This window comes from Podarcis erhardii (genome assembly GCF_964252035.2).
Source record: "Podarcis erhardii genome assembly, chromosome: 7".
In the NCBI taxonomy this organism is placed as follows: Eukaryota; Metazoa; Chordata; class Lepidosauria; order Squamata; family Lacertidae; genus Podarcis; species Podarcis erhardii.
Genome location: NC_138511.1, coordinates 78,468,772 through 78,479,281, shown reverse-complemented (window position 1 = coordinate 78,479,281; position 10,510 = coordinate 78,468,772).

Here is a 10,510-nt window from a genome sequence, read left to right as displayed (position 1 = left end):
AAGCATTCCTGCCTCCGACTGCGTCTAGTAGCCATTGACAGCCCTCTACTCCATGAATGTGTCCAGTCCTCTTTGAAAGCCATCCAAATTCATGGCCATCACCGCCTCCCATGGGAGCAAGTTCCAAAGCTGAACTATGCACTGTGGGCTTCCTTTTTTCTTCCTGAATCTATGAAGAGAAGCAATGAGAAGCAAGGCCCAGATTCTCCAACATCATTCACTACTAGACAACAGTTTTCTTTTGAGGAAGAGCTGTAGCTCAGTAGTCTTGCAAGCAGGAGAACCCAAATTAAATTCCTGGTGTGTCCAAGTAGGGTGGGAAGAAGCTCCCTGTCTGACACCCCAGAGAGGCGCTGTTGGCGAGTGTAGATGTTAATGTGCTGCATGGAGCAAAAATCTGACTCGGTATAAGGCAGATTTCTATGTCCCATGTGGGAGTCTAGCTTTAGGCAACCCAGATTTCACCACTGCAATGAGATGTACTGGATTTCTATTTAAACTGTAGTAAGCATTTCTAAATGTGTAGCAGTCCATATATAAATTAGTCAATAGTGCAGATTTTAGACCAAGGTTTGGTTTGGTTTTCTTCCCTTTTTTGGTGATTCCTCTCTCACTCGGGAATTTTGTATGGGCCACTCTTGGGGGGGAGGGGAGATACTTTTGTAGCTCTCCAGTCCTTGTTTTTATCTGCCTGACAAAGCACTCCCAAATAGAAGAGGGAGAAACACTGATCGAAGCCAGCAAAGTTGGATCCTTTCCAGACAACCTCTTTCTTGAATATTCGTCTTAATTTGTTTCCACAGAGTTTGAGGGGAGCTTAGATGATGTGGGCTATCCATTGAACATCTATCCCAATTTATTTGTAGAGAAGTAAGATGGCATGGCCTCAAGCACACTTTAAATTGTATTCTCCCATCACCCTACTTACTACAAAAAAAAAAACAAAAACGTTTTTGAGTGGGGAACAGCAGGTTTGCTGCCCAAGGGCTCCAAATCAGCTTTAAATGTGCAATCCAAGTTTGCTGGGATGTGATTGAATCTCATCTGGATATAGTGACCTCATAGCAATGGCCTTAGAGGTCTGCTTGGATCCTGGTGTGGAGGTTGGAATTGGACTCATCCCAGGCTCTCTTCCAAGTTCCTGGAAGGCTGTGTGGTCAAGTGGTTGGAAGTCGCAGTCATACAGACTCCTTCTCCCACCTCTGAGATTGGCCAGATCCTGACTCATTAATACAAGGAGGGTTGAGATGACTGAGCCTTCTCAGCCTTCTCTTGCAAGAGAGGCATCTCTGGACCCAACACGAGTCTGTTCTCTGCTTGGATTGGGTGTGCCTGACTTTCCCAAGGTCTCTTCAATAAATAAGCCTGTCTTAGGATCCAAGGGAACACACAGATTGACTGTGGGGCAGTCCAGGGCACATGGCAAGAAAGGTGAGCATCAAGAGAGGAGGAGGGAAGGGCAGCGAATGCTTTAGCAATGCAGATTGATAGGGCGGTGATGACTAAAGGATTGCAAGAAGAATAGCTTTGGCACTTTCCTTCCCCCAACAGAAAGGAGTCCTGAACTTTTAACACTGGCAGGAATTCAACAGGGGAAGCTGTACTCCGTTTCTGCCCTTACCATGCTGGGAAATGCTTAACCTGTTGTTGTTGTTGTTGTTCATCTGCTTGCAATAAATGACCTGCTAGGGGAAAGGAAAGGAAAAGAGAAAGGAGGTTGCATGTAATAGGGATTAGAACCACGCTCTCTGCCTGGCTTTTGAAGACCCCCTCAGGCAAGGGAATTGCTTTCTGCCATGGGCTTAGGAAAGCAAGCTGTGCCAGTTAGTGAATTATAGAGCTGGACGGGCGTTCATGGCCCATCCCTTGCTGAAAAGGCAAGGCCGTTTGTGCACTATCAGGTCTCCTACAAATCCACCTATTCACTCCTCTAGTTCAGGGATGGGCGGAAGGGAGAGCAGGTTTTCCTGGTAGATCTCTGGGTGATTTGCATGGGTTTCTGACTCTCAGTTGATTGTAACAGGGGAAACAAGAAACAGGCACCTTTTCCCCAAAAAACGACAAATCCAGAGTGAAGTCCCTAAGATGACTGGATGATGCCTTGTACACCTCCTTTTGGCAACTGCTGCATCTGCCAGAGCCACACACACCCCATTCCTCTGCACCTCTCCCTCTGTCTCAGGCACCCATCCTTTTATTTGTAGGCGCAGCAGCCGTCCAGCCCCTCCTAGCTTGCTTCTGAGGTGGGCAGGGGGAGCGACGACCACTTTTTAGCAGCAGCAGCAGAGTCAACAAGACTCTCTGTTTTAATTTCCTCCCTTCTGCCTTCTAGGAAGGACCAGGTGGGGTCCTCCAAGAGTGGCAGACTAGGCGGCAGAGCTGTAGCTAGGTGATCTTGCACCCCTGGCAGAAATGTCCAGATTACACCCCCTAGCCATGGACAAATTAGCTCTTCTTTTTGCCTCTCCTCCAATCCCCAATTCAATTTGGTTTCAGCTGTCCCCTGGAAAGTTGAGTTGCGATTGGCCAAAATGTTGTGAGTCTAAGTACACAACGTGAAATAGTGTGTATTTTGAGTTTGTGAAATTTAAAGAAAAAAGGAATGTGGCAAGGAAAAGAAATAGGGGGAAACAGGGGCCCCACATATCATATAAAGACCCTTTATTTAAAACCTTTTCTTGTGAGGCAATAATCAGTATTTTTATTTATAGACATCTTTTTAGCCAATTTTTTTTGGGGGGGCCTCTCCTGCGCCCCTGGTGGGGGCCCACCTCACCACCCCCTAGCTATGGCCCTGCTGAGTGGACCGGCTGTGAATGTCACACTTCCTTGAAACTCCCCTCAAAATGTTAACCGTCATTAGTCCTAAAGGCAGCACACGGCAATGTTGCAGGCGCTTTTAGGGCAAACCTGCCTGGAAGGCCTTGCTCTGAGGACCCCCTTGGTTCTTCCCAGAATGCACAAATAATTCCATGCCACTCAAGGGAATGAGTCATTTGCCTGCTCAAGAGCTGAAAACTAAAATAAAAAATTTCCAAATGCAGATTTAGAATGTGTGGCTTTCAATGTGGAGTTTTGCCCAACAGCTGTATCAGAACTGCAGTGTTTGTTCGACAACTGAAAGAGGAGTCAGGCACAGGAGTTTAAGCTAAATCCTGAAGCATAAGAGTTGCGGCCGTCTCCATGATTTAAGAACAATCACACGTGGTGCAAACCGCTTGAGTGCCATGTGGTAAAGGCAGCAGCACTTATAATTTTCAGGTTGCAAAGAGACGCAAAGCCTGGCATCGCCTATCGCTAATTGGGATTAAAATGCTCCTAAGTGGAGCTCAGGCATAGAATGAAGTGATCAAAGCAGCTAATAGGCATGCCACCTCCCTTGAAAAAGTATTGCATGGTTTCTGTAAAAGCTTATTCCAAATTCTCCAGCGCTGTTTATCACTTACTGACTCACTTTGCCCCTGAGCTGCTTGCATTCCAGGGGCGCCATCCACCAAGCACATTAGATCATCCTTGCTCCAAAGCACAGGAGAGCTGCAGTTGTCCTGAAATGCCGCCTGTATGTTCCAAGATCGTTCTCTCTCTGGATATATTGCCCAAGATAGTGCTGCATATAGATGGCCCACCTTTTCGCCTCACAACCATTCAGAGGATGATCTGCCCCTTTTAGGTGCTTAGACCCATGCTTTCCTCGTCTCAAGCCTAGGAACGGATGAAAAAATTCTTTCTCATAATGCTAGAACTTGCGGGCATCCAATGAATGTTGGAAGATTCGGGCCAGAAAAACGAAAGCCCTTCTTCATGTAGAGTGTAGTTAAGCTATGGAACTCATTGCCACAGGAAGCAGTAGTGGCCACCAACTTAGATGACTTAGAAAGAGGATCAGACAAATTCATGGAGGTCAATAACTACTAGCCACAGTGCCCGTGTTCTACCTCTACTGGGAAAGAGGAGACCGAGAAGAGATATGGTAAAGCTCATCTCACTTTACTGGCTGAGGGAGCCAGGATACAGCTTCTGGGTCATGTGGCCAGCAAGACTAAGCCGCTTCTGGCAAACCAGAGCAGCGCACGGAAACGCTGACGTTAAGAGCTGTCCAACAGTGAAATGGATTCCTTCGGGAGGTTGTGGACTGTCCTTCATTGGAGGTTTTTAAGCAGAGGTTGGATGGCCACCTGCCATGGATCATAGAATCAAAGCATTATGGAGTTGGAAGGTACTCAGGGGGTCGTCTTGTCCAACCCCCTGAAATGCAGGAATCTTGTGCTCAACATAGGTCTCAAACCCACAACCTCGGGATTAACAGTCTCATGGTCTACCAACTGAGCCATCTCGTTGAGATTCCTGCAGTGCAGGAGGTTGGACTAGAATGAATATCGGGGTCCCTTCCAACTCTACAATGCTATGATTCTGTGATTCTATACTCCCAGGGGCATTATGCCTCTGAGTACCAATTGCTGGGAACCACTGATGGGTGCTATTGTGCCCAGGTCCTGCTTGGAGTCTGATTGGCCCCTGTGAACAAAGGACGCTAGACTAGATGGGTCATTGGCCTGGTCCAGCCAGCAGCCTTGTCTTACGTTCTTATGCAGCTGGCATCTTCTGTTTCTCATTTCCCCCCAGTCTTCAGTTCTCTGCAATTCTGCATCATTTTGTGATTTATTTTATTTATTTATTTTTTTTAAACTACTCAGGACAATTGGTTGGCATTTTAGTGCAAATTCCTCTCAACATGCACATTTTTTTGTATAAGATTTGCCAGATTTAACGCATCTTTGCAAGTAATCTTCTCCACACAGAATGCATTTTACATGTTTATTTTTGTGAACATGTGCATTTTTGCACACATTTCTTGCTCCGAGAACAAAATTCAGATAATTGTGCATTTTGAAGGACAACTGCCTTTCAGATTACATATTGCAAATTTGTCAAGTTTGGCTTCGAATGTGAACTGAATTAAATTTATCCTCCATTCCCAGCAACAAGTGATATTTACAAGTATTTCCAAGAATTTCCATAGTTGCCAACCATTTCAGTTTTACAAATGCAATCAGCTGCTCTCCTCTTGGGCTTCTGATGGCCCTTTCAGTGATGGGCAGCCAGGAGCCAAGTTCAGTTCCCACCCGTGGTGGTGGTCTGCCATTTTAATTTACCCAAAATGCAATGCCCTGGCCCATCAGATCTATGAAATCTATTCTTGGGTTAAGACCTGGTTTGTCCTGGCATGGTTTAAGCAACACAGCACTGGCATAGCACTGCAGATCGAAACGTGTTTCCTCATGCGCTAAGGCGAGAACATTCTCACACATTTTCTCACAGGCATCCCTGATACCAAATTTAGACCTCGTGTCCCATCAAAACTCCCCTCCCATTAAATCTTCCCCCGCAGCAGACCAAAACCACACAGTATGCAGGGCGTGTGAGAGAGCTTTAAATAGCCGGTTCCATTGCCAAGGTGGGGCTGGAGGATCCTTAAACAGCTGTACCTGCAGCCGTGGTGGAATGTGGAAGGAATTTCTAATCAAAAGCAGAGAGGGAAGGCATGCAGTATGATGCTTTGAGGGAGGGGAAATACAAAACGTATTGGGAAAAATTCTCCCTCGGCAGAAACAAAACAACTTCCAAAATACCCACCATTTACTTGGGGGGGGGTGATTCTTCACTCATATCCACACCATATATTTTAAACACAGGCTTCCTCCCCAAAATTCCAGAAGTTGTCGTTTATTCCTTGCCGAACTATATTTCCCAGCAACCCTAGGAAACTACAGTTCTCAGGGTACTTTGGGAGAAGGCATGCACCTTAAATGGATGTTTATAAAAGGGCATCCTCGTTACAATGTTTTAAATGCTTGTTAAAAATATTTCTGCTGCAGGAAGCCTATCCGGTCATATAATTTTGGTATGTGTGTGTGTTTTTAAAAAGTTGCTGCTTTTTATTTGTACTTTACAGATCATTGTGATGCATTGTTTTATGTACACCACTTAGGGTTGTTGTTTTTTAATTAAGCATTGTGCAGATTTTTCTAAACAAACAAATGCAATGAACTCAGAGGTACTTAACAGGATTTCGTCAGCAGAATTTCTTGCCAGTTCATCTAGGAGGCAACAGGGCAGAGTATTAATCTCAGTGCTCTTTTTCTAGAAAATAAGGTGCCAGAATGTTCTTCCCTCAGAAGACTCAAGCCCAAAAGTCCCATCCTCTCTGCGGTTGGAGGGGGGGTGTCCTCACAAGCCAGAGGCTTGTAGAGGCTGCTCAGCTGAGGGGAGGGGAGCCTTCCATGCCTCAACTGAGCAATTTCATGAGCCCCTCCCCGCCTTTCCAGCTCGCATGTGCCAGAGCAGAAGGGGGGCTTGCTCAGCTGAGGTGTGGCTTTCCCGCATGTCAGCTGTTAGTCGGGAGGCTGAAGACCCTCTCCCAAGCTCACACTTGGCCCTCCAGCTGTTTTGGGACTATCATCATCCCTGACCACTGGTCCTGTTAGCTAGGGATGATGGGAGTTGTAGTCCAAAAACAGCTGGAAGTCCAAGTGTGGCCACCACTGCCCCCCCGCCCCCCGGTTCTGAGGAGGGTCTCCTCATGAGCTGGAGGCACAGCAGGGCTTTGCTGAGGCTGGTCAGATCTCTCTCCCTACTTCCAGGGCCCACCTGAGACGTGCCGTAACGCCGTTCTGGTGCGTTCTTGAAGAAGAAGAAGAGTTTGGATTTGATATCCCGCCTTTCACTCCCCTTCAGGAGTCTCAAAGCGGCTAACAATCTCCTTTCCCTTCCTCCCCCACAACAAACACTCTGTGAGGTGAGTGGGGCTGAGAGACTTCAAAGATGTGACTGGCCCAAGGTCACCCAGCAGCTGCATGTGGAGGAGCGGAGACGCGAACCCAGTTCCCCAGATTACGAGACTACCGCTCTTAACCACTACACCACACTGGCTCTTGCTGGAAAAAAGCCCTGATTGAGCTTATTTATCAGTAGTGAATGATCTTCCTTCTGCTGAGGGATGTATTCCCTTGAGATTAATTTTGGGGCAGGTACAGTCTGTACCATCCAAGATGTCACAGCTGAAAACCAGGACACACATTTTCTGGGCCGCACTAATTTTTGGGAGCTGTGCTCTTCCCCAGCCCTACCTAGAAATGCTGGGGTTGAACCTGAGGCCTTCTGCATGCACAGCATCTGTGTTACCACTGATCTAAGAGAAGGGCCATAACTCAGCAGCAAAGGACCTGATTTCTGCAAATAATGGGGCAGAAGGCTGCAGCTTTATATGTGGGGTTTCCAGATGCCCTTCACTTTACAGGATCTTTCCCGTTATCTAATAATAATAATAATAATAATAATAATAATAATAATAATAATTTATTATTTATACCCCACCCATCTGGCTGGGTTATCCCAGCCACTCTTGGGCAGCCTCCAACAGAACATTAAAAACACGGTAAAACAGCATACATTAAAAACTTCCCTACACAGGGCTGCCTTCAGATGTCATCTAAAAGTCAGATAGTTGTTTATTTCCTTGACATCTGATAGGAGGGTGTTCCACAGGGCGGGCGCCACTGCCGAGAAGGCCCTCTGCCTGGTTCCCTGTAACCTCACATCTCGCAGGGAGGGAACCACCAGAAGACCCTCGGCGTTGGACCTCAGTGTCCAGGCAGAACGATGGGGGTGGAGATGCTCCTTCAGGTATACAGGACCAAGGCTGTTTAGGGCTTCAAAAATCAGCACCAACACTTTGAATTGTGCTCGGAAACATACTAGGAGCCAATGTAGGTCTTTCAGGATACCGTAACACCATAAATCCTCCAAGGGGAAGATAAACACCTTGCTCACTTGCTACAATGAACCCTTTAATTTGGCACCTGTGATGTTAATGATAGGAAGATACCGGACTGGGAGCAAATAGTCATAGATGAGGAAGCCAGGGATGGGAAAGGCTGTGTTTGCCTTCTTCCCACTCTAGCAGGGCAGGAAGTGGGCAAAGAGGCGAGGTAGACCCATGCAAAATCCACTGGAGGAATTTTGCTTGGCAGGTCTGTTTCCCAATCATCCATTGACAATGCAGCTGCTGATTTGTGTTTCCAGGTTGCCCACCAATTCATTTCAGGGTCATCTGTACCTTGCTTTAGGAATGTAAGAAGCTGCCTATAGAGAGTCAAGTTACTGTCCATCCAGCTCAATATTGTCTACACTAGGGTTTCCCAAACTTGAGTCTCCAGCTGCTTGTGGACTACAACTCCCATCACCCTGAGCTAGCAGGACCAGCGGTCAAGGATGATGGGAAATGTAGTTCCAAAAACAGCTGGAGACCCAAGTTTGGGAAACCCTGGTCTACACTTTCTAGAATTCAGGCAGGAATCCTTCTCAGCCTTACCCAGAGATGCCAAGGACCTGGAAACAGAGTTCCCCATAAGAGCGGTAGATTGTTAAGTCATTCTGGGAACTGTAGCTCTGGGAGTGGAATAGGGGCCTCCAAACAACTCTCAGCCCGCTTAACAAACTACAGCTCCCATAATTCTTTGTGAGGGGAGGGGAGTCATGACTGCTTAAAGTGGTACCAATGATAAATATGAGTGTGTTACCGAAAATGCTGTTTTTGTTCCAAGCAATTCCAATAATTAAAGGAGTTGCAATATTTAAAGAGTGGCAAAAAGTGATTTCAAGATATATCTGGCAGGGCAAAAAGCCGAGAATAAAATTTAAGTTGTTAACAGATTTAAAAGAGAGGGGAGGCTTTGCCCTGCCAGATATGAGATTATATTATGAAGCATCGTGCATATGTTGGTTGAAAGAATGAATGAAATTAGAAAATACAGATTTGTTAGATCTGGAAGGTTATGATAATAGATTCGGTTGGCACGCATATTTATGGTATGAAAAAAAACGAGTGCATAAAGGTTTTGAAAATCATATTATTAGAGGATCTCTGATTGAGGTATGGGGTAGGTACAAAAACCTACTTGAACCAAAAATACCACACTGGTTATCACCATTAGAGGTGATGAGTGTTAAAAAGATCAATATGACCGGGAGGTGGATAACATATGGGAGTTTAATTGAGAAAGAGGGAAGTAAGTGGAAAATGAAACCATATGAAGAAGTGAAAGAATATGTAAATGATTGGCTGCATTACTTCCAGATTAATGAAATGTTTAGAAAAGAGGTTGCAGAAAGAGGCTATTTTGAAAAAGAATCTAGGTTTCAACAAGAAGTATTGAATAATGAAGTTAAAAATTTATCTATGATGTATAAATTATTATTGGAATGGCATTTGAAGGATGAAGAGGTTAAATCAGTTTCAATGGGCCAAAGACTTTGGACATAACATTAAATTTGATGATTGGATAAAATTGTGGAAGGAAGGGATGAGATTTACGACATGTACCACAATTAAAGAAAATGTTATGAAAATGATATATCAATGGTATATAACACCAGTTAAATTAAGTAAGATGTATAAGGTGAGTAATAAATGTTGGAAATGTAAGGAGAAAGAAGGGATATTTTATCATATGTGGTGGGAATGTAAAAAAATGAAGTGCTTCTGGGAAATGATATATAATGAGATAAAGAAAATACTGAAATATACATTTGTTAAAAAACCAGAAGCATTTCTATTAGGAGTACTAGGTGGTGAAATAAAAAGGAATGATCAGAAAGTATTTTTGTATGCAGTAACAGCAGCCAGAAATCTTTTGACCCAGAAATGGAAGCAAGAAGAAATGCCTACGATTGAAGAATGGAGATCGAAATTAATGGATTATGCGGAACTGGACAGATTGACAGGGAGGATTCGCAACCGACGAGACCAAAGATTCACTGAGGACTGGAGTAAATTTACAGAATATATTAAAAATATTTGTGATAATGATATAACGTTTGTAAGTTTTCAAGAAGCTCTGTAAGAAGATTTGGTAGAAATATTGTTTAAACAACATGGTAAGATAAGATATATATAGTGCAATATAAATTAAGAAATGTGAAGATTTGTGATAATTACGGAAAATTATCAGACATGTTGATGGAAGTCTAAAAGAAAAAAAGATGTGTGCTGAGTTTTTGATGTTTAATAATGTTATAAATTTGTTTTTATTGGAAAATTAATAAAAATTATATATATAAAGTGGTACCACAGTGCTTTAAATGTATGGTGTTCATGTAATCTGGGGGAGCAACTGTGGCATCTGGGAGGGAGATGCCTGAGCTAGATTAAAAACCCAACTCCTTGCCTCATATCCTGCAGGGAGGAGGCCAAAGGAGCTGGCTTGTGTGGTTATTGTGGTTGTAGCAATAGCAGTTTGTGTAGGTGTTCTGACTCCAACAGAGTCTGGCTGTTGCTGGTCCTTATTACAACCTTATTACACTTTTGTGAGCCTGGTTGCATTTCTTCGATACATCCGGTTTGCGGGCGCCAAAAGAAAACAGGACATCCCCCTCCCACTTAAATCTCCCACTAGCATACCTGAGAGAGGTGTGGTGCGTATCCAGCCAATAGACAGGCGCAGGGCCCTCT